We start from the raw sequence: 24,419 nt of genomic DNA, 5'->3' as shown, positions 1-24,419 counted from the left end.
AGTCCTATTTCTAAGGCCTGGTTTTAGTATTCTTTGCTAAGCTTGAATTACAAAATCTCTGTGCCTGCTTTGTTTCATTCATATATATTTATGTACCTTATTTCTAAATATATCTTACTTGAATAACTGAATTTCAGTCTCTTAGTTGAGGTAAATGCAATAAGGAGTGAATCTGTATGTATACATTTAACTAATGGCCCATAGCTAGTAAGGAGAGTTTACGGTTTGGAAAGAATGCATATCTATTTACATGTGCCATAGTGAGATATTGAGATGTTAAAAGTGATCTTGATTTTTCTGGTTACAAAAATAGCATTACAGAAACAAAACAAAAGGAAAATTTCTCCCATCCAACTTAATCTTACCAAATTAAGCAGTTTACTTTTTTTTTTTAAAGGCTGCACCCACGGCATATGGAGGTTCCCAGACCAGGGGTCGAATGGAGCTGTAGCCCCCGGCCACAGCCACAGCAATAGCAGATCCAGGCTGCATCTGTGACATACATCACAGCTCACGGCAACGCTGGGTCCTTAACCCACTGAGTGAAGTCAGGGATTGAACCTGAACCCTCATGGATGCTAGTCAGATTTGTTTCCACTGACCTACGACAGGAACTCCTACTTTTTATTTTAAATGATCTTTTAGGTATAATATATATTTCTTCATACTCACATTTAAATGAATCACCCAGTTACTGGACCAAAGTGCCCTCATCTACTCTGGTTATGGACCCCCAACATCCTTAGAATGTGCTTTTGTTTTAGAGAATTGGGGAATCAAAGGGTACCTCTGCTAATTTCAGCTCTGATGGGAGGTTGCCTTGTTTACCAAAAATTCTTGCTGTTTCATAGCCTTTTCACCCAAGTTCAAATTCAGGCAATAATTGTTGAGCATCATTCATTTGAACACTCTTAGGGGTTTAAGTTGGCTTCGAGTTACAGTTACTGACTGTTGTGAAGGAACTTTAATCTTATTGCCAGGCTTGATGAACATTGTTAAGAAATATTACGGAGTGTTGGGGGAAAGGGGGTAAGGTATAAGTCACTTCCACGTGGACAGAGCTCAGAATATGCTAACTTTGGTTAATATTTTGAAACATTCCTTTTCTAATCCCCTGAATGTTGACTTGAAAACCGTTGGCTTGAAAGATAGTTCTTTTAAGAGAAAGTGTGGACGTTATAAAACTTAAAAAAAAAATTGAGTACTCATTCATGACCATTAGGATTTTTTTTAACCCATGATATAAGCAAGAAGGATGAAAATGTTTACTTCCAGATCTGTTTCTTTTGTTTCACTGTTCGTTCTCCTGGGTCTCTTCAAGGTTCATTCTCCCCTATACATTCTCTCAGTGTTGATTTCAAAAACCAGAGAGAAGAAAAGGTAGGGGCAGATTTAAGGGGATATGGGAAGAAAGAAATAGGCAGGGGTCAGATTTAAGGGAATATGGGAGTAGAGGGGCTGGTTGGGAAGGAAAGCTGGATAAGCCAGGCCAAGAGTATTAATCCAATGTTTACACAGTAAGGAGAGTGATTTCTTTATGAGGTTAGTAAATTTTCTATGATGTTTATTTCTGAAAAGAAAGTTCTGAAATTCTAAGTGGCAGCATAGGTTAAGTAAGTATTAAATTTTTCAAGGAGACAGTTTGGAAGAAAGCATAGTTTTGGTTTAAGTGTTGACATGCTTATTTAGAAAAGAATTAGTCTTGCTGCAGATCATATTAAATGGTTTAAAATAGCTGATGAGTGGAACAGCTGTTGGTTGCAATTCATGATTCCATAATGAAATATAGAACTCTTGGTCCAATTTTTAGGATCAAGCTGAGTTTTCTTTCTATGCCTTAGATTCTAGCCACCATTTAAGTCAAACACTTTGGGACTTATTGAAGTCTCAGAAGTAACAATGTAGAAGGATCAGAGGGTGATTATTTTAGTAAAAACAAAAGGTTTATGCATTTAAAGTCAGTATTGTACATGCTATAATATCTGAAACAAAATGGAAGCTTATAGTGTTCATTAGATGGCAACTCAAAAAAAAACCCAGACTTTACTGCTTCTGAGATAGTAATTATACAATAGTCTGGCTTGAAGGAAAATGAAAAGGAAAATAAACTAGCCAAATAGTCTCAGGTCAGATTCATTTACCTTTAAGATTTTCTTTCCATAGATAGGTCATGGAAACAGACTGGTAGGGACACTACTTGTAGCTATATTTTCAGAACCTTGTGGTTATATTATTATGTGAATTATGTAATCCTTCTTTGAAGATACTTTCCTTTTACCCAGGTAATAATAGGCTCAAGTGTCTTTATCATTAAGTGTTTCCAAAGGATACTGAAAACATTTGTTGCAAAGCAAATCAGACTTTGAGCTTGGCCAGCTATGTATGTAGAGCTATGGTGTAAATAATCGGTTGAAATAAACTCAAAAAATTAAGCTTAAATTTTTTTTTAAAGGTATGGTTTTGGCTGGAGCCCTCAGTAAAATGGAAAGGTCAGAATGAAATTGTCAGAATGTATAATACATACCCAAATAACAAGTTCAAATAACATTAGGAAACTTTCGTATTCATAGAATGTCTTATGTCTTTAAGAGTTTCACTATGGATTTTGTTGTTTGTAATACTTCATCCTTTGATTCTCTTAAATCCTATCTTGTAATATTTTTAAATTGCTAAAAAATTAATGGGAATTTAAAAAAAAAATCACTTTATAGACAGTTTCCAGAAAGAGATTTTATTTCCGAAAGCAAGGTATATATAATCAAAACTGGGAAATACCTCAGTTTCATACTTTTCAAATTTATGGTACTGTGTATTATTTCACACATATTCTTAACAAGTGTTTACCTCAAACTGTTCCTTTTTTAAGTAGTCAAGTATTTTAAATCCTCAAGTATTCATAGACTACTTACTGTCCAGTGTTCTAAACATAATCACCTTTACAATAGTAAATAAATCATTCAGTTATTGAAAGAATAGTTGCTTTTACTGCCAAGCTTATCATGTGTTTTTTCCCTACCTGTTATTGTTTGTTTGTTTTGGTCTTTTTAGGGCCACACCCAAGGCTTATGGAAGTTCCTAGGCTAGGGGTCTAATCGGAGCTGCATCTGCTGTCCTGTGCCATAGCCACAGCAATGCCAGATCCGAGCTGTGTCTGAGGCTTATACCACAGCTCAAGGCAATGCCGGATCCTTTAAACCCACTGAGTCAGGCCAGGGATCAGCACATTCTCATGGATCCTAGTTGGGTTCTTAACCTACTGAGCTGCAATGGGAACTTCCCTACCCATGTTTTTAAAGTGATCATTTATTGAAATTGCTTAAGTGCATTTTTTTTTTTTTTTGGTCTTTTTACCATTTCTTGGGCTGCTCCCATGGCATATGGAGGTTCCCAGTCTAGGGGTTGAATTGGAGCTGTAGCCACCGGCCTACACCACAGCCACAGCAACTCGGGTTCCGAGCCACATCTGCAACCTATACCACAGCTCATGGCAACACCAGATCCGTAACCCACTGAGCAAGGCCAGGGATCGAACCTAGTCAGATTCGTTAACCACTGAGCCATGACGGGAACTCCTTAAGTGCATTTATAATACCAGTTATATTTATTTTACTTCTTCAATAATTATTTTGTTATGTCTCCTATTTGTGCCTTTCTACAAGAAAAGGAATCTTTTCACATTACTTTTTTTTTTTTTTAAAGTTTTTCATGGTCGTGTGAGAATTGCAAAGCATGGAAACATCTAAACTTCAGGGTTGCATTATTTTATTTAGAGTTTTGGCTTAACGTGTGAAGTCAGAGTTGTAAACATTACTCGCAGTGTCTCTTATGTGGTTACTGTGAGTTAGCTGGTGGACTAATAAAATTGTCTCAGTAGGGCAAAAATTGTAACCAAACCTAATACTGGGTTATGATGGCAGGCAGATTAGAATTTCTCAGAATAGTAATTCCCAGCCATTTTCTGGTTTTCTTATCAAGTTTCTTATCAAGGTTTTCTTAGAATGAAAAGCTGCAAAACTATGTAATATTAAGTATGTTTTAAGGTAGCATGTTCTTTAAAAACGTAAAAATTCCAATCTCAGTAAACAGTTAGTCAATAAATATTTAATTGGGTATCTTCTATGTTTCTAGATTTATGTTGGGACCTTCAAAGGTATTAAATTATGGTTTTTGCTCTTAAGGAAATTTATGGTTCCTTTTGAGAAGCCAAATTTATAGCTATGAAAGAATTTAAATTTAGGAGTTTTAGAATAACTGATGTGAGGCTCATGAAAATGGTAGCAATGAAAGGTAAGGATTTGAAGCTGTTGCTTGTGTGGTTTTGACTTGAGCTTAAATATTAAAGGAAATGATGTAAGATTAAATTTCTTTTCTTTTCTTTTGTCTTTTTAGGGCTGCACCTGCAGTGTATGGAAGTTCCCAGACTAGGGGTCAAGTGGGAGCTGTAGCGGCCGGCCTACGCCACGGCCACAGCACCACCAGATCTGAGCCACATCTGCGACTACACCATAGCTCACTGCAATGCTGGATACTTGACCCGCTGAGCGAGGCCAGGGATCAAACCGGTAACCTCATGGTTCCTAATTGGATTCATTTACCTGCTATTGCCACGATGGGAACTCTCTGTTCTGTTTATTTTAGATAACAGCATATTGAGTTATTTCCCTAGGACTACTTCATAAATGTTAGGCTAGTCCTAGAATTTTAGGTGTCTAAGAAAATAATCTTTGGTTAAAATTATTTTGTAAGAATGTTTTATAAAAAAGGATATCCATCTCAAAGTAATGTAATGTTATTTAAGTTTTTATCTCTCACTTTTGTATATGTGTATTCTTCTCTACCTTTGCTCATGCTGTATCCTCTGCTCATCATGCCTTTCTCTGACAGTTTGGGCTTAACACCCTCTCAGCCCCCACATCTTACTCCACATTCCTATGCAACCAGATCACTTGTCGTCTCAGTCTGCGAACATGACTTCCAATTTCAGTCATCTTCTGTTTGCCTGTAAGATTTTGTTTGCCTTGCCAATCATGTTTGGTTATTCACTCATGTGATTCTCCTGTCATATTTGTGCTTTTCTTGAGGATAGATATTATTTATGTTATTTTGGCTGCCTGACATAAAATGCTGGGCACATAGTGTAGTTGTTGGATAAATTATTGAATTAATGGTTGCTTTTTGACATTTGTAGGTTAATTTATGTGGTCATCACTTTCATAGATTTATCAAGGTTTAGAACTGTAAGTCTTTGTCTTTCCATATTTTCAGTAAGAAATTTAGGGCTAATGGTGATTCATTTAAAAATGAGCTTATGGAGTCCCCATCTTGGTGTATCGGAAATGAATCCAACTAGCAACTATGAGGTTGCAGGTTCGATTCCTGGCTTCACTCAGTGGGTTAAGGATCTGGTGTTGCTGTGAGCTGTGGTGTAGGTCGCAGATACGGCTCGGATCTGGCGGTGCTGTGGCTTTGGCGTAAGCTGGCAACTGTAGCTTAAATTAGACCCCTAGCCTGGGAACCTCCATATGCTGCAGGTATGGCCCTAAAAAGCAAAAAAAAAAAAAAAAAAAAAAAGCTTATGAAAGTTATTTGATAACACTGAATTCATCAGAGCTTACTGAAATAACAACCTTTAAACAGATTTTTAAATAGAAAGTGTATGTATTGCTTTATTAATCCTAAATTTGGATGTAGTGTTTTTTAGTTCATTCATTTAGCAAATATTTTTGAATATCTACTGAGCTCTAGGCTCTCAAGTAGGCCTTGGAATATAAAATGGTAAGCAAGACATATGTAAGTTTATGGAGCTTATTAAAAAATAAAAAGTCTGAGTATACTGAATAATTCAAGTTTTTAAACTTCTGTGGTTAATTACATTTAATTTAGATAATCACATTTTTTGGGCCACACCTGTGGCATATGGAAATTCTGGGCCAAGAGTTGAACCTGTGCCACAGCAGTGACAACACTGAATCCCCAGCCCACTGAGCCACCAGGGAACTCCCTAGATAATCACATTTTCTATATCTAACTAATATAGTTAAAATGTTATGAGCAAGGTTTAGAATCCTTTTGCTTTAAAGAATGCAGGTAAATTGGAAATTTCTGTTGATTTTGATGGTAATTACAGATGTAATTATGTTATTTCCAGAAAATCTGTAATTAGCATCTCGAACTGGAGCTGGTTCACCTTGGAGTGACTTAATAGTCACTATCTGCTTCATTTACTTTTGTAAGTAAAATAGCCAAGTCTTTCCATTTCAGATAAACTTGCAAAATTAACCTCAGTAAATATTAAAACACATTATTCCTTTAACTGGTATGTTTACATTTTTAAAGGGAAACTATCCTAATTCTACACCTTGATTATGTAGAACATGCTTTAATGTTTGAAGGAAGAAAAATACATTCTCTCTAGAAAACAGATGAAGTGATATCTTGATTCATAATTTAAATTGATTTAGTTCAAAACAAATTTGAGGAGTAAATAGTTACTCTTCTAATCAAAAAAGTAAAAAGTCATTATATTCTGTCTTATAATACATTATCTAAGTTTCTTGCCATGCATTCTTTTTTTTTTTTTGTCTTTTTAGGGCCGAACCCGCGGCATATGGAGGTTCCCAGGCTAGGGGTCAGATCGGAGCTGTAGCTGCTGGCCTATGCCACAGCCACAGCAACACCAGATCTGAACCACATCTGTTGACCTACATCACAGCTCAGGGCAATGCTGGATCCTTAACCCACTGAGCGAGGTCAGGGAACAAACCCAAAACCTCATGGTTCCTAGTCGGATTTGTTTTCGCTGTGCCACGACGGGAACTCCTTGCCATGCATTCTGAATGATTGTTGTGGTAGGCATTGGGATAGGCAGTAGATTGTTGTAGGTTTAGATAGTCTGGGTTTGATATATGTAACAACTCTGCCATTAAGTTATTATGTAAAGGGACTGTGTAGAGAGACTCTATAGAGTATGAAGTTTAAATGACATATTTGAAAGCAAACTCAAAAAATAAAACATTGTTACTAATACAAGGTTGTTATTAGAGATGATATTTTCTATTTTATTGAGAATACAGGAAATACTTAAGATTCAGATTCCTGTCTTGAATAGTTTCTGTGAACTGTGTGATATGTATTCAGTCTTCTTCTGTTACCTCTGTTTTCCCTAGTCACTATTTGGCTGTTAATGATGCCTGTAGTCCAGGGTAAGCCATCCTTGACAGAAGGGAGATTAATAAGCATTAAACAGAGGAGTTAATCACATGAACTGTGGCTGCCCTTTCCTCTTTCCTACCTTCCTTCCTTCTGAACTTACAGAAGATTGCAGTTAGTGAAAGTGGTAGAGGGAAGACAGTTAAGTATATAAACTTTATTTTTTAAATATAAAAGTATTACTCCATAATTTCTTAGCTCCAGATCTTGAGATTGGATTTGTTTTAGAATCTGGAGTTCCTTGAATTTTAAAACCTGAATTAGCAATATGTACTGTATATTATGTAACATTCCCTGGAGGGATCTATGGTAGAACCCTATAATCATATACATCAGTATTTTTGAATTGAAACATATTAACATGCACATTGAGTGGGATAAATGAGGACTATAATTATCCTCATTTCAGTTCAGGTCAGGTCAGGTTTTACCACCAAATGAGTTATGTAAAATTTGGTTTTCACAATTTTTTTTGGATTTTAGAATTTTCAATAAGGGATTATAGACCTCTTCCTTTTTGTTTTAATGTTTCCAAAGATCTGTCGACCTATTCCTGTGAAGAGAGGAAGATTTTTATGTCTAAATCTTTATGAAACATATGTATGTCTGATTGAGATGACGTGATATATAAAAACACCCTTATATAATATACATACATGCACATATAAACACATTTAGGGAAGCATGTGCATGGTGTGTGTATGAGAGAGAGAGAAAAAAGAGAGAGGGAGGAAGAGAGGTGCGTGTTTGTGGATAGTAAGGATGGGGAGTTATGATCTAGATTGATGTAGTTTTGTTTCACCCCCGTGTGAACTCAGGTTTGGATACTAACATGGTGTGAAATAAAACTTTAATTGCAGTTTCACAGCTTTGTTAGCACTTAGAAGCTTATCACTAACAAATTCTCTTGACAGAGATTAAAAGCTAGAAATTCTGTGTAAAATTACAATTAGAACATTCTCTGTGCCATGCAAAATAGTAGTAAAATTTTTTGAACAGTCAGATAGAATATGGCTTAAACTATTTGACTAATCCTAAAGGAGAATGAAATGTTTTTGGTGTTATTTAGGCACCCAAAGAAGCCATTTTACTTTGCCTGCTTAATAATTAGTGCAGTGATTGTGGTTCAAGACAGGAAATAAAGAATGCCTGAGAGCCAATTGGAGTGGTAATAGGAATTTAGGTAAGCAGAAACTAATGATCCAATTTGGCAATAGACCAGAGCATTGGGGATTAACACCATCCCATTATGAAAAATCTCATGAGATCTCAGATAACCTCAAGAGGCTTGTACTTTTGTTTGTAAGAACCTTTGTAAGATTGTTCTAAGACACTATGAAAAACACTCAGGCTTTAATAATTGCATACCAGTAAATGTGGTGGGAATTAACCTTTTCACTCAGTTGTAGAACAACTCATTTTAGGTCCTGAATCAGGTGAAATGAACTCTTGGATTGAAATGCTATATTTCATTTTAAATGTAAAGACCTTTAGTATTTCTTAAACTTAAAGCCCCAAATCTTTACAAACATTACTGTATAAGATATACTTTCATATCCTTCCAGTGCTTCTGTGATGCCCTTTCTCCAATCTCTATGTTCTTTGCTGACAGCAGCAATTGTATGTACTTTGTGAGGTCAGTAAATGCTGATTCTGGCAAGAAGAACGCTCTTAGGAAGTGAGCTTAGATGTGAAGAGGAAGCACAAAGAATGAGGCAATTGAGGGAGAGTATTGCAGAGGATTATTTAAAAGTGTGAGTCAGAAGCCAAATTAATATTACTTCCCTTGGGTCTCCCAATCTTCACATGTGTATCATGGGGATTAGTTTATCCAGACATGTGGATGGTAGCAAATTGGCACGAACAAATTCTCTTCTTTTTCATGCCACAGGGCTACTAAGTATGTATTCATGCTTGTAACTATTTTTTGTTTTCACAAAAATTGTATTAACATATTTAAGCCATGCAATTTAAGGTTATAAAATAGATGGCATTTAGTGAAGAAAGGTTGACTTTATAGTATGTCTCTATTTATACTGTGAAGCCTATATACTGAAATCTACTTTTCTTATTATTCCTTTTAGATTATCGAGGCTTATGAATTCTACTATAACCTGCTTAATTCTGAATAATTAGTTTTCCTATTTAAATGAGGAGCTCAATGACCAAAAAGTTATTTCCTGTAGTTTTTCTTAAAATGATAGAATTAAGAAGTTGCTATGTAGTAAAACCAGGACCAGCTGTGAGGTTGAGGGGATTTTAGTTATGAAGTTTTTATTGTTTATTAATTTAAACTGTGTGGTTTGGCCAGTGGGCAGAAAGGGAATTGGAACATTTTGAAATTATGCCCTACAGTTTTCAATCTTTTGTCAGCTTTTTGTGATGCTATAGATGACTGTAACTTGAAACTTGAAATCTGAAAGATTTGTGTATTGGATGACTCACTTACTGTTGGGTTTTCCACATGGCTTAAATTCTTCATACAAACAGTTTTAAAAACCCATAGTATGAGAACAGGGTCATATTTATTCTATAGGACTTGAAAACCAACAACCTTTGTTCTTAAAAGAGGAAAGTCTGGTTTTATTCAACATTATAAATAAATTGCTGTATATTACTGCCTACTTCTTTAGGGTTTTGGTGTGTGTATTATCAGTGTTAACTAAAATTAACTGAATGTATTGAGAGAACCAGGGAAAAACATGAACTTGTGTTACTAAATAAAATTTAAATACTACTTTTGAAAATAAAAGTTTACCCTTTTAGACTGTTATGTATGGTCTGTGTTTCCATGAGGAAATGTTGATTAAGTAGTTTCCATTTTGGTATTACAGTATGTCCTGTTGTAAGTTGCTGACTGTGGAAAAAATCTTTTAAGTCAAAAAAAGCAGCTCAGCTTAAAGCCCTAGTATTTATTATGGCAAAAACCAGAAACAGAAATCTACCAACAATTTTATAATCTCTTGAATTTCTGCATATCTTTTGGAGTAAGTTAGTTTTAAAAGTTGGTAAAAGAAGCTCTTGACTATAGAACTGAATTAGGATCTATATATCCTTGTACTCAGAGGGTCTTTTTTATTTGATTTACTAAATACACATCTGCAGTTTCCCCCCAAAATGAAGCCATAGCCTAGAGTAAGTGACAAAGTTGTCTTTGTTTAGTATATCTGTGAGAGGTGTTGTTAACCTATAAAATATACTAATGAAATATAATTCTGACAATATTTGTTTATATGTAATACTTAAAAGAATAGACTTATTTTGCTTGAGACAAAAAGTCTTCAAAATCTGTTTTCTGTTAAATGGGTAGCTCATCTTTGGATTTTTCAGAGTATTGACTATCTTTGATAACTGCAAAAAGAATCCAGATTTGTAATATTAGTCTACCTAAGTGAGATAAGTTTTTTGAGGATACTTGAATTTTGATGTCTGCTTTACAAAGTACAGAAATTCAGTATTAAGTGAGTTTAAGTCTTCGCCTTTAACTTATTCCTGTTAGGGGCTGTGGAGTGTAGTTTGTACCTTCGGAATAAATGTTTTAAGTTTCTTGTTCAGTGCTTGCTTCAATCATCAAGAGAAGAGGAAGAGGACGACTCATGTAGCTGATGTTTTGTACAAAGTTAAGACTCTAGTCAGTGTTAAGTAACTATGGAATCTTTATTACTTTAGTAGTTTTGGTGCATGGCATCATCAGTGAGTTTTACTTTTAAAGAGCTGGTATTTTTACATTTTATTGAGATTAATTTTTTTCTAATTAATATTGTATTTATAAAAGGAACAGAAATGTGAGTGGCACTTAGAAAAACTGTTGTTTGTAGGTTGATATGTGGTATTCCAGTTTAAGTTTATGCTTTGGGAGAATTAAGTTTGGACTTTGACATCATTCAGAAGTAAGGCTTATGTGCATTTTTAGGATAAACCCAGGAAATAATCTGTAAAGCAAAGACTGGTTTTTATTTCAGAACACAGTTAAGATGTGACTTTTGAAATGCCTTCTAACCATTCAAAGTAAACCTCTCATTTATCAAGTTAGAGTTAAGTTGGTCATAATGACATCATATATTATGTGTATTAGTATGTCGGCTTAAGTTTACAAAATTAATAATGTGCTTCAAAATAACAGCTGAAACATAAGCAGTAATTACTGAACAAGAAAATTAAAATACTATTCATGAAAACAGGCAAGATTGTTTCTTAGTACACTAGATTGTACTTTAGTGTTAGCTGAATGTTTTAATAACATAGTTTCTATTAGTAAAAATGTACTTTTGTTTAAACTGTTTAGTGACTGTTAACAAGAAATTGTACTGTCCAGTATGATGCAGTATGACTTTAAATGTTAACAGTATGGTTATAAAAAACATGTAGAGTATGCATAGAATATACTTGAGGTTTTAATCAGCATTAAAGAAATGTTTTCAAAGAAACATTAGTGCTAAACATGAGTATAGTACATGAAGATCTTGTAATATGCCTGAACATTAATTCCAAGTAGTGACTGAGAATTCAGATTAACAACTCTGATAATCAAAGGAGAGGAAGTTTTCTTTTAATATATGGTGAAAGATAAAAAAACATTGTTTTACCTTTTTTTTTTTTTTTTTGTCTTTTGTCTTTTGTACATTTAGGGCCGCACCTCAGCACATGGAGGTTCCCAGGCTAGGGGGTCTAATTGGAGCTGTTGCTGCTGGCCTATGCCACAGCCACAGCAACGCCAGATCTTAGCTGCGTCTGCGACTTACACCACAGCTCACAGCAACACCGGATCCTTAACCCACCGAGCGAGGCCAGGGATGGAACCCACAGTCTCATGGTTCCTAGTCGGATTCATTTCCTCTGTGCCATGACGGGAACTCCAACATTGTTTTACTTGTTAACAGTTTGATTTATACATTGCTGTGGATACCAAATTGTTACTGAACCTGTGTGTAAGTAACCACATGACTGCTATTGAAGTTACTGATATTTTTGGTCTATATGTTCTTGTAAAACTGCACTGTAATCTTTTAAAACTATTTCCTGGAGTTGCCATTGTGGCACAGAGGAAACGAATCTGACTAGGAACCATGAGGTTGCAGGTTCAATCCCTGGCCTCTCTCGGTGGGTTATGGATCTGGCATTGCCATGAGCTGTGGTGTAGGTCACAGATGCGGCTCGGATCTGGCGTTGCTGTGGCTCTGGCATAGACCTAGACCGGAGGCTGTAGCTCCAATTAGACCCCTAGCCTGGGAATTCCATATGCCGGTGGGTGTGGCCCTAAAAAGCAAAAAAACCCAAACCAAACCAAACCAAACCAAACTGTTTCCTGGTTATAACAAAGATATGCTCACTTAAGATTTAGAGAGTATAGAAAAAAAGTGAAAATAACATTTACCAATATATTTTAACTCTATTTTGACATTTTGATGTGGATTTTCTTTCTGCCCTTTTTCATGTGTATTATATAATATACATGCTTATACCTACATTTAAATTGGGATCATACAGCTTCTGTAATGGTATTAGATTTTAACATAAAAATATTGGTTCTTTATAATCATAATTATGTGCTATAGATACAGTTTATAGAAGAACATAGATTTTTGCTTTAGAGAAGAGTTCAACAACATTTTTCTGAAAGGGCCAGATATTAAAATATTTTAGACTTTGCAGGCCAAGGGCAAAAATTCAGGATAGAATATAGGTTCTGCAACCATTTAAAAATGTAAAAACCATTCTTAATTTGCTGGACTTAAAAAAATAGATAGTCGTCTGGATTTGGCCCATGAGATGTGGTTTGCTATACTTTGCTTTAGATAATTATTTGCTTATATTTTATTTATATTTCACAGTATGTATCTGTCTAAACCTTTCTTTAACAATTCTTGGCATTACTACCTCAAAGGCACTGAGCCAGCTTCTGTGTTAAATCCCAAGGACCCAGATTGTAATTCTAGTCTTGTTGCTTCAGGGTTGAGTTTACTAGTTCCTAGAGGGAGGGCTGACCTTGACTTAGTAAAATATAGTACTTGATGCCTCCATGGTAGAAGAGCTGACTGAGCTTAGAAGTGAACATAATTCAGCCTTTACAGGAAATAGGAAAGTGTTATTATACTTGGGTCTGATGCTAGGAGATGAGGATATTGTGTAGGAGGTGTTAGACCTTCCTAGAAGTGTTATTTAGCCTTAAAATGTCAAGGCTACCCTCCTAAATCTAGTTTTCCTTGACCTGGTTGTGTTGCCTTTTTAGTACTCATTTTTCTAACTTCAGAGATAGAAATAAATTATTATATGGGAATATTATTATATAGATGTTATATTAAGCTATCGTATCATATGTAAAGGAGTAAAGATGGAAAAGACAGAAAAAACAAAATAGCAAAAAAAAAAAAAAAAAAGTCAAAAAGCACCTTTTCTTGTCTCAGGGTAAAAACTGTATCTTAAAATGTATCCAGAAGGGAAAAACTTCTGTAGCTTTGGTATTGCAATGATAGTGTTTACTTGTTAGGTATAATTTTTGTACATGTGTGTAAATACAGTTTCTATTTTCATTTTCTATACAAAGCTTTTCAAATTAACTCTTGTCTGTTTGTTGTTATTTATCATGTCCTCAGTGAAAGAAAATGTGTTTGGAGCAGAACAGTAGTTTAAAAACAAGACTTCATACTGTTATTTCAGGCTGTATCCCCGATGATACAACATGAAAACCAAAGTGTTCTGCCTCCTTTCTTGGGACATATTTACAAACTTACAGACTCATAGTTATTGGGCAGTTATAAGCTGAAGCTTCATTCAGACAAAGCTTTGTCTTAAGATGATTTTCCTTTATGGTGCTTTTATTTCACAGGAACATTTAGAGAGACAGTGCTTGTATTTTTATTTGCTTTTCTAACCAGCAATTTAAAAATATTGAATCCACACATTTGAGTGGTAAATTCTAGATTGCATTTTACAGCTTGGGTTGCCTGTAATACTGAAGTATTTATTTTATTAAGAAAGGAAGATAATTAGTTTCCAGCATGGAGATATTTGCTCTTATTACTACTGCTTTATGTGTCTCTTGGCCTAGAGCATCCTTTTTGCTGAACTTGAAGCAGAGGTAGTATGTGTTTAGGTGGGTTAAAGTGTTCTTCTTGGAGTGTGTTTTGGATTACTGCTGAACCTTCAAGAATTTACTAACCACTTTGACCAGAACATCTAAATTAAAATTTTCTTGTCACTCTTCAGATTTGTTAACTAAATGCTCAGTTGTTTCCTATAATTTTCTAGGACTAAGTCATGGAATGAAAGAGCATATTCCTGACCCACCATCTTACTCATTACATTGTTTTTTTCCATAATGTTAAAGGATTTACATTAGTTCTCCCTTCCCTTCCAGTGACTAGTGTCCCACATTGTACAAAACTAAATGATTGACCAGATCTAGGTAGATAGAAAAAAGCTGAATATTAAACTTGTATAGAAAAGGGTTAAACTTGTGACCTTATGTTATCTTCCATGCGGTTTTACTTTCTACTTTGTAATGTTTTGTCCGTTCAAAATGTTAATTGGTTAAAAAAATTATGGGCCTATTTAAATAAAGCTCGGAAGAAATGAGACCTTATTAGTGTGCATTATGAAAAAAGTCCTTGTTAGTCTGTGGGTATAGAGACTTAGCATGGATTATGGTCTAAGTATTAAAAACACACTTAGGGTTAATAAGTTTTTATGGCAAAGCATTCAATATTTTTTAAAGAAAAAAGCAATACTAATTTTTGTGTACTTTAATTCCTTTGAAATGCTCTTGCTATAACTGCAAAGTTGAATCTCATATAAATAAATAGTTGTATTATAGTGCTCTTTTTAAATTTATCATCATTGACTGATATGTGTGCAAGACTTAACTGTCTTATAACACTCAGAGTAAAGAAAAAGTAGGTTGCTTAAAACAAGTCAACAAAGAAGTTTTTAGATTAGTATAGATGCAGACACCTTTCTTGTGTGATTCATATGATTTATTATTTTTTGGGGCCATACTCACAGCATGTGGAAATTCCCAGGCCAGCGATAAAACCCAGGTCACAGCAGTGATCCAAGCTGCTGCAGTGGCAGCACCAGATTCTTAACCAGCTATGCCACAAGTGAACTCTTGATTTTTTTGTTCTAAAGTTGACCTCCTTAAACTTTAAACCTTTCTCTCAAATCTGAGTTCACTTAAATTTTGTTGTTATGTTCTTTCTGGTATTGATCTTTTTTGTTGTTTTCTAAAACTACCTTTAGAACTTTTATTTCTCAGCAACCAGTTTGGGAGTCACTCTTGAAAATATGTCCTTAATGATTTTAATTTGAATCTACCACTGAAAGTCATTTAACATTTCCTTGAATGATGACTCTTAACTAGTTTGCTGTAAATGGAACACCCACATAAATACCCAGTGATATGACCATCATGTCATTGTGATTTCATAAAGAGTAAGGAAGCAGAGTCCCTTTATTTTAGTTTTTAAAATTTTTATTTTGGAAAACTCCCCCCAAGTAGAAAAGGGCATAGGAGAGTATAAAGTTGGATGAACTGCATCAGTTAGATTTAATTACAAATATCACACTGTTCTTTCATCATTTTAATTATTTAAATAATTTCATAATTAAATGTAGCGTAATTATATTAATAACATTATAGACCTCATGACATTGAAATTTTTATTCAGTTTTATTGAGATGCTATTGACGTACAGCACTGTACAAGTTTAAGGTGTACACCATAATGACTTAACATGTTTTGTGAAATGATTATCACAATAAGTTTAGTTAACATCCATTATCTCATATAAATATAAAATCAAAAAAATGTTTCTTTCCTTGTGATGAGAACTTTTGGGATTTATGCTCTTAGCAACTTTGATATACCATGAATCAATGTTAAATATAGTCATCATGCTGTACTTTACATCTCCAGTACTTATTTATCTTCTGCCTGTAAGTTTATACCTTTCCACTTACATCCTACCTACTTCCACCCCTGGTAACCACAAATCTGATCTCTTTTTCTATGAGTTTGTTTATTTGTTTTTTAGAATGTAAGTGAGATCATACAGTGTTTGTTGTTTTCTCTGACTTAATTCATTTAGCATAAGGCTTTCAAAGTCTGTCTATGTTGTTGCAAGTGACAGGATTTCCTTTTTTATGGTTGAATAGTATTCCATCATTTATTTATTTATCCAGCAGACTCTTAGTTTTCCATGATTTGTTTCCATGTCTTGGCTGTTGTAAATAATGCTACAAGGAATATGGGAGTGCAGGTAACTCTTCAACATAGTGTTTTAGTTTCCTTTGGATGTATACCCAAAAGTGGAAGAACAGTTCTATTTTTAATTTTGAGGAATCTCTAGACTGTTTTCCACAGTGGCTCTATGAAATCACAGTCTCAGCAGTGCAGAAGGGTTCCCTTTTCTCTGCATCCTTGCCAGCATTTGTTGTCTCTTGTTTTGATGATAGATATTCTAACAGGCATGAGGTGTTATTTCATTTTGATTTTGGTTTTCATTTCTCTGTTGAGTACTTTTTCATGTACCTGTTGCCATTTTGATATCTTCTTTGGAAAAATGTCTGTTCAGTCTCTTTGACCAATTCTTTTTTTTTTTTTTTTTTTGTCTTTTGTCTTTTTGTTGTTGTTGTTGCTATTTCTTGGGCCGCTCCCGAGGCATATGGAGGTTCCCAGGCCAGGGGTCGAATCGGAGCTGTAGCCACTGGCCTACGCCAGAGCCACAGCAACGCGGGATCCGAGCCGCGCCTGCAACCTACACCACAGCTCAAGGCAACGCCAGATCGTTAACCCACTGAGCAAGGGCAGGGACCGAACCCGCAACCTCATGGTTCCTAGTCGGATTCGTTAACCACTGCGCCACGACGGGAACTCCTGACCAATTCTTAATTGGATTATTATTATTGGTTTTTTTGCTTTTGAGTTGTATGAGTTCTTTATGTATTTTAGATATCAATGCCTTATCATATAAGTGATTTGCAAATATTTTGATCTTTTCTGGTTCCATCTAAGTTTAAGGATTGTTTTTGCTGCCTCTGTAAAAAAAAATACCATTGGAATCTTGATAAGGATTACATTGGCTCTGTAGATGGCTTTGGGTTGTATGGACATTTTAGCTGTATTAATTCTTGCAGGTCATGGAATGTCTTTCCATTTATTCCTGTCTTAAATGGAGTCCTTATTATAGTGCACTAAAAAGTTTTGAGAAACTTGCAGTGATAGTCTATAATCATAAAACTTTTGAGTAGTCTTATGGCTATTTTTTCATGATTTACTACTTACTATGTGAGTTAGGGATTTTTTATAAATGGAAGGAGAAATCATAGGACTGTTTTTTAAATTTTAGATTACTGATATCTTCTGATAAGGATATTTGAGGAGTCCATGTGTATTGAGTAACTGAGAATAACAGAGGATAGTTTCATTTTCAGGTATGATGGATTAAGTACACACACCTTTTTTTTTCTCCCCTTAATACACTTATAAAAGCAGACAAAATGGCTAGAACAGCTATTTGGACTCTGAAGAATAAATAGTAACATATGGATTGGGAAAGAAGACTAGAATCTAAAGTACCATCAAACTGGCTTTGAGTTGACCATTTTTTCCCTCCAGTATTCCTAAAACTGAACTTAATACAGTGTGAAGGCTACAAGTGGGCACTTAGGTATAGACAGCTCCAAAAAAGGCCCAGTAGCTCTGCCTCAAGCAAATCGGAAAGATAAAGCTCAGTGTGAATGCGGAAATTCCACACCATACCCCCCGCCCCAGCACTTTTCTCTGTCCTCTCTTGCAGTAGTTCCAAGAAACCCTGTGGTGATGGAAGTAGCCTACAGCCAAAACAGGGTGGAGAACCTGCCTCTCCAAAGAGGGAGGAAAACCTGCCTCTCCAAGTAAATTCCCATTACCTGTCCTTGCCCTCCTCACTGTCCTTCCACAGCTTGGCTCCAGAGCTGGTAAAATAGCAGAAGTGAATGACTAACGCATGTTACTTAAAGCTCCAGGTTATGGCAGAAGAACTGAAAAGGGGATGCCCCAGGAAATTTGAAAGTACTAAGATCATGCAGAGGGAGAAATTTGGGAAAACAGTAACATAAGTTGTTTATGGATTCCTGGGCTTGCCCCTGAGCTGTGCATACATGGAAATAACAGACTACTTCTCAAGTCCTAGACTAGATATTGGGTGATAACCAAGTTTTGGGCAGATTCAAATAGCATAGCAGAGGACTTGAAAATTGAACTGATAATGGAACCATGCTCATAAAAACCATGTTATAACTTGCATCCTGAACCCAACCATGTCATCATCTCTTAAAACAAAAACATTAACATTATCCACTGGATTTAAACAAAAACCGGAATTTCATAGCATAGTATTTAAAATGTCCAGATTACAGTCCAAAATTATCTAGCTGTTAATAAGAACCAGGAAAAATTTAGTTTACATGGGAAGAGATGATCAACATATATCATCACAATATGTTGGAATTATATTCCAGAGACTTTATAGTGTTTTTTTTTTTTTTTTTTGTCTTTTGTCTTTTTGTTGTTGTTGTTGTTGTTGCTATTTCTTGGGCCGCTCCCGCGGCATATGGAGGTTCCCAGGCTAGGGGTCTAATCGGAGCTGTAGCCACTGGCCTACGCCAGAGCCACAGCAACGCGGGATCCGAGCCGCGTCTGCAACCTACACCACAGCTCACGGCAACGCCGGATCGTTAACCCACTGAGCAAGGGCAGGGACCGAACCCGCAACCTCATGGTTCCTAGTCGGATTCGTTAACCACTGTGCCACGACGGGAACTCCAATAGTGGTTTTTATACAAGTTTTCCAGTGGGCAGTTGTGGATGCTGTTGAAATAAATTGAGAAGTAGAACATCTAAGCAGAGACAGAGAAGATATAAAAAAGATACAGATTTGTTCGAACTGGAAAAAATGCAGTAAGAGGGGAGAAAAAAAACCACCGAGAACTGTTAGAGAAGTAACAAAATGTTAGACTTTTTAAGACATTTTGAGAAAGATTGTGGTGCTGAAAAATATTTGCGTAATGCCTTAAAACATCACAAATTTAATGAAAGGTTTAAATACATACAAATTCCGGGAGTTCTCACTGTGGCTCACAGGTTAAGGACCAGACTTAGTCCTTGTAAAGATGTGGGTTCATTCCCTGGCCTTGCTCAGTGGGTTAATAAGGATCTGGCATTACCACAAACTGAAGCATAGCTCACAGATGTGTCTTGGATCTGGTGTGGCTGTGGCATAGATGTATAGCTATAGCTCTGATTCGACCCCTAGCCCAGGAACTTCCACATGCCACAGGTGCAGCCATAGAAAGAAAAAAGAAAAAGAAAGAAAAAATAGATTTGTTAGAACTGAAAAATGCAGTAAGTGGGGGAAAAAACCCACTGAGAACTATGAGGAAAGTAACAAAATGTTAGACATTTTAAGACATTTCGAGAAAGAATATAGTTTTGAAAAAATATCTGAGTAATAGCCTAAAACATTACAAATTTAGTTAGAGATATAAATATATACAGATTCAGAGAACCTGAAACAAGATGAGATAAATTCAAAAATCCATTCGTGGGCATGTCATGATAAATCTGAAAACTAAAAACACGAAAAAAGTCTTAAGGGATTTCCTGTCATGGCTCAGTGGTTAATGAACCCAACTAGTATCCCTGATGACATGGGTTTGATCCCTGGCCTTGCTCAGTGGGTTAAGGATCTGGCATTGCCATGAGCTGTGGTGTAGGTCACAGATGCAGCTCACATCTGGCGTTGCTGTGGCTTGGCTGGCAGCTACAGCTCCAATTCAGCCCCTAGCCTGGGAACCTCCATATGCCATGGGTGCGGCCCTAAAAAGAAAAAAAAAAAAAAACAAAGGAAAAAGAAAAAAGTCTTGAAAGCAACCAGAGAAAAATGACATATTACCTATGGGGAAACAGTGTTTCAAATCATTGAGAAATTCTCATCAGCAACCATGGAGGCAAAAAGAAAGAGGAAAAATACTCTTAAAGTGATGAAAGAAAAAAACTGTCCATAACCAGCAAATATATTTTTTAGGGATGAGAGTGACACAAAAACATATTTAGATGAAGGAAAATTTTATTGCCAAAAGACCAAATCTAAAATTTGCTAAAGAATGTCCTTAAGACAGAAATGGAAATGCTGGAAGTTCCTGTTCAAGGCTCAATGGAAACAGATCTGACTAGCATCCATAGGGACGCAGTTTCAATCCCTGACCTTGCTCTGGGTTAAGGATCCAGCATTGTGGTGGGCTGTGGTGGAGGTCGCCGATATGGCTCCGATCTGTTGTTGCTGTGGCTTTGGCCATGGCTAGTGGCTACAACTCTGATTCGACCCCTAGCCTGGGAACCTCCATATGCCGTGAGTGCGGCCCTAAAAAGACAAAGACAAAAAGAAAAATGAAAATGATGTCAGAAGGAGACTTGGACATCAGGAATGAAAAAAGATCAACAGGAATGCTAAATATCTGTGTAAATATCAAGGATTGAGTTCTTTAAAGTATATTTGATAGTTAAAAGCAAAAATTACAACATTTTCTGGTGTGGTTTTCAATGGATATAATATATGATATCTATGAATTAGTACAATATTGATTCTAAGTAGACTCTGAAGAAGTATACAGGCTGTTATCCCAGGAACCACTATTTACAATATAAAGAGAGGTTAGTCACAATGAATAAATTAAAAAATACTAAACACAAAAGAAGCAGAAGAGGGAAGAACAAAGGGAACAAGCAGAAAACAAATAATAAAATGGTAGATATAAATTTTTACCCATAAATCATTATATTAAAAATTTAAATGCTGTAAACACATCAGTTAAAAGAGATTGTTACAGTGCATTAAAAATGACCCTACTAGGAGTTCCCATTGTGGCTCAGTGGTTAACGAATCTGACTAGGAACCATGAGGTTGTGGGTTCGATCCCTGGCATCACTCAGTGGGTTAAGGATCTGGCGTTGCCGTGAACTGTGGTGTAGGTTGCAGACACAGCTCGGATCCCGCGTTGCTGTGGCTCTGTCGTACCGGCGGCTCCACCTCCGATTCGACCCCTAGCCTGAGAACGTCCATATGCCTCAGGATGCCTCGGGAGTGGCCCAAGAAATAGCAAAAAGACAAAAAAAAAAACCCCCCAAAACCTTACTATTTGCTATTAGAAACTTGCTTCAAATAACATAATAAGGTTAAAAATGAAAGAATGGGAAAAGATATATCACGCAAACACCAATTCCAAAAAAACAAACTAGTGGCTATGTTAGGCAAACAATAAACTTTAGAGCAAAGATAATTACCTAGGATATAGACTAATATTGCATATTGATAAAAGGATTAATTTACCAATCTTAAATGTATGCATACTAACAACAGAACCTAAAAGTACATGAAGCCAGTGAGTTCTTGCTCTACAGCACAGAGAACTATATCCAGTCGCTTGTGATGGAACATGATGGAGGATAATGTGATATATGTATAACTGGGTCACTTTGCTGTACAGCAGAAATTGACAGAACATTATAAATCAACTATAATAAAAAATTTTTAAAAATACATGAAGCAAAGTCTGGCAGAACTTAAAGGAGAAACAGAGAACTTAACAGTTACAGTAGAAGACTTCAGCATGCTTTAAGAGTAGATAGAACTAGCAGACATACATCATGAAGGGTACCGAATGACTGAACAACACTATCCACCAACTTGATTGAATTGATATTTAAAAAAACACTTTACCCAACAACACAGAAGAATAGACATTCTTTTCAAGTACATATGGATATTACCAAGGTAGACTATACCTTAGTCTTGAAGACTTTAAAATAATTACAAGTCTTAAAGACTTTAAAATAATTAAACTCAAAGAAAGTTCTCAGACTATAATAGAAATGAATTAGAAATCCATAAGACATAAAAGGAACATCTTCAAACTCTTGAAATTAAATAGCAGACTTCTAAATAATCTGTTGGGCAAAAGAGGAAGACTTGGGGGAAATTAAAAAATATTTTGAACTGAACAAAAATGATAACATGTCAGAATTTATTCACCAGGCAATGTTTATAAGAAAACATGTCAAATTCAGTGATTACATTAGAAAAAAAGAAAGCCCTCTAATCAATAATATATGTTTCAATCTCAAAAACTAGATAAAAGAGGGGAAAAAAATCCCAAATAAGAGAAATGAATGAAATTCAAAGCAGTAAAACAACAAAAATCAATAAAAGCAGAAGTTGATAATAAGATTGATAGTCTGTAGCAAAATTAACAAAAGAAGACAATGAATATAAAAAATAAAAGAGAGGATATTACTGCAAATCCCAAAGGAGTCCAAGAATGATAGGAATACTCAGAACAACTCTATGCACCTTAATTTGACAGATTAGGTGAAGTGGATCAGTTCTTTTCAATAGACTAATTTCTTTCTCTCCCCCCCGCCTTTTTTTTCCTCTGCTCTTTTAGGGCCACACCCTTGGCATATGGAGGTTCCCAGGCTAGGGGTCTATAATGAGACCTACAGCTGCCAGCCTACGCCACCAAGGATCCAAGCCACGTCTGCGACCTACACGACAGCTCAGGGCAATGCCAGATCCTTAACCCACTGAGCGAGGCCAGGGATCAAACCCGCAACCTCATGGTTCCTAGTCGGATTCATTTCTGCTGCGCCACAATGGGAACTCCAAAATAGACTAATTTCTTAGTACCTGAGGTACCTAAACTCACTCAAGAGGAAAAGATTATTGTGATTAGTCTTAAAGCTGTTTAAAAAATATAATTGATAGTTGAAAACTTTCTAAAAAAGAAATAACTAGTCCCAGATGGTTTTACCTGTGAAATCTTCCAAAAACTTAAGAAAGAAATAACATTATGGGTTTCCCATTATCCAAAAGTAGAGTGTTCTTGTAAAACTTTTTGTAAGGAGAAATAGTGTAAATTGAAGACGCAATTACCAGTTTTCATAGAAGTGAAACACTCTTCAGATATTTTTTGGTTAGTGAAGACAGGTACTAATAATACAGATCTTTCGTAAAAGTGAAGTGACATACAAACTTTTGAAAAGTAGGGAGATACCTGTATTTTTTAAACCACCCCCCCACCTCTAAAAGAGGAAGGAACACTTCCCAACTCTCTTTTTAAAGCCAGTATTAACCCAATATCAAAACTAGATAGAGACAGTAGATTAAGGAAAAAAGACAGTAAAGGAAGGAAAGAAGACAGTAAAGGAAGGAAAAAAGGAAAAGTGGTAGGAAGGGAGGAAGAAAGAAAAAGAGGAAAGAAAGAAAACCTGGACTAGTACACCTCATGAACATAGTTGCAAAAATCCTCCACAAAATTTTAGCAAATTAAATCCCGCCGTCCATAAAAAGAATAATATACCACAACCAAAAAGCCTGCAGAAAATCTATAGCTAATGTTATATTTTAAGGTGAAGGACTGAATGCTTTCTCACATGAACGAGAACAAGGCGGGGATGTCTACTCTTGCCTTTCCTATTCAGTATTTTACTGGAGGTCCTAGTCATTGTTCTTAGGGCAGCAAAGGGAAATAAAAGGCCTATAGATTGGAAAGAAGAAATAAAAGTATTTGCAGACAAAATGATCTGTCTGTGTAGAAATCCCAAAAATCTTCAAAGATTTAGAAAAAGTTAGCAAGGTCATAGGATACAAAATTAACACACACACACAGTTGGATTTCTGTATATTAGCCATGTACAATGGGAAAATAATGTTTACAATAGTTTTAAAAGAATGATATACTTTGGGGAGTTCACATAGTGGCTCAGCAGAAACGAACCCGATTACTATCCATGAGGATGCGGGTTTGATCCCTGGCCCTGCTCAGTCCATTAAGGATCTTCTGTGAGCTGAGGTGTAAGTCACAGACATACATGGCTCAGATCTGGCATTGCTGTGGCTGTGATGTAGGCTGACAACCGTAGCTCCGATTTGACCCCTAGCCTGGGAACTTCCATATGCCTTGGGTGCAGCCTTAAAAAGCCAAAAAAAAAAAAAGAGAAACTTTGATATAACTATAATGATATACATGAATTCATGATCTTTATGTTGAAATCTAGTAACAGTAATGAAAGAAATATAGGAAGACCTAAATAAATATAGAGAGGCATACTGTGTTCATGTGGTAGATTCCAAACAGTAAAAATGTCAGTTCTTCCCAATTCACTTTACAGATTA

General features: G+C 35.7%; 1 protein-coding gene and 1 long non-coding RNA gene across 14 annotated transcripts in view; one reads left to right on the top strand and one right to left on the bottom strand.

The window, feature by feature from the left end:
- The window catches only part of TCF12 (transcription factor 12), a 372,042-nt gene that overhangs the window by 63,178 nt on the left and 284,445 nt on the right, over window positions 1–24,419 (top strand). The gene's annotated exons all lie outside the window — the stretch shown is intronic.
- Window positions 7,850–13,595, bottom strand: LOC146406346 (uncharacterized). The gene is made up of 2 exons (XR_014810883.1): window positions 12,428–13,595; window positions 7,850–11,845 (listed from the first exon to the last, which is right to left on the bottom strand). It is a non-coding gene; the product is annotated as an uncharacterized LOC146406346 (long non-coding RNA).

The sequence above is a fragment of the Sus scrofa genome, chromosome 1, assembly GCF_054392235.1.
Source record: "Sus scrofa isolate SSC_HxYL_T2T_F1_AM1 chromosome 1, Sscrofa_HxYL_maternal_Yorkshire_Landrace_v2.0, whole genome shotgun sequence".
Classification (NCBI taxonomy): domain Eukaryota; kingdom Metazoa; phylum Chordata; class Mammalia; order Artiodactyla; family Suidae; genus Sus; species Sus scrofa.
The sequence above is the reverse complement of the archived record's forward strand: the minus strand, read 5'-3'. Positions and strand labels throughout refer to the sequence as shown.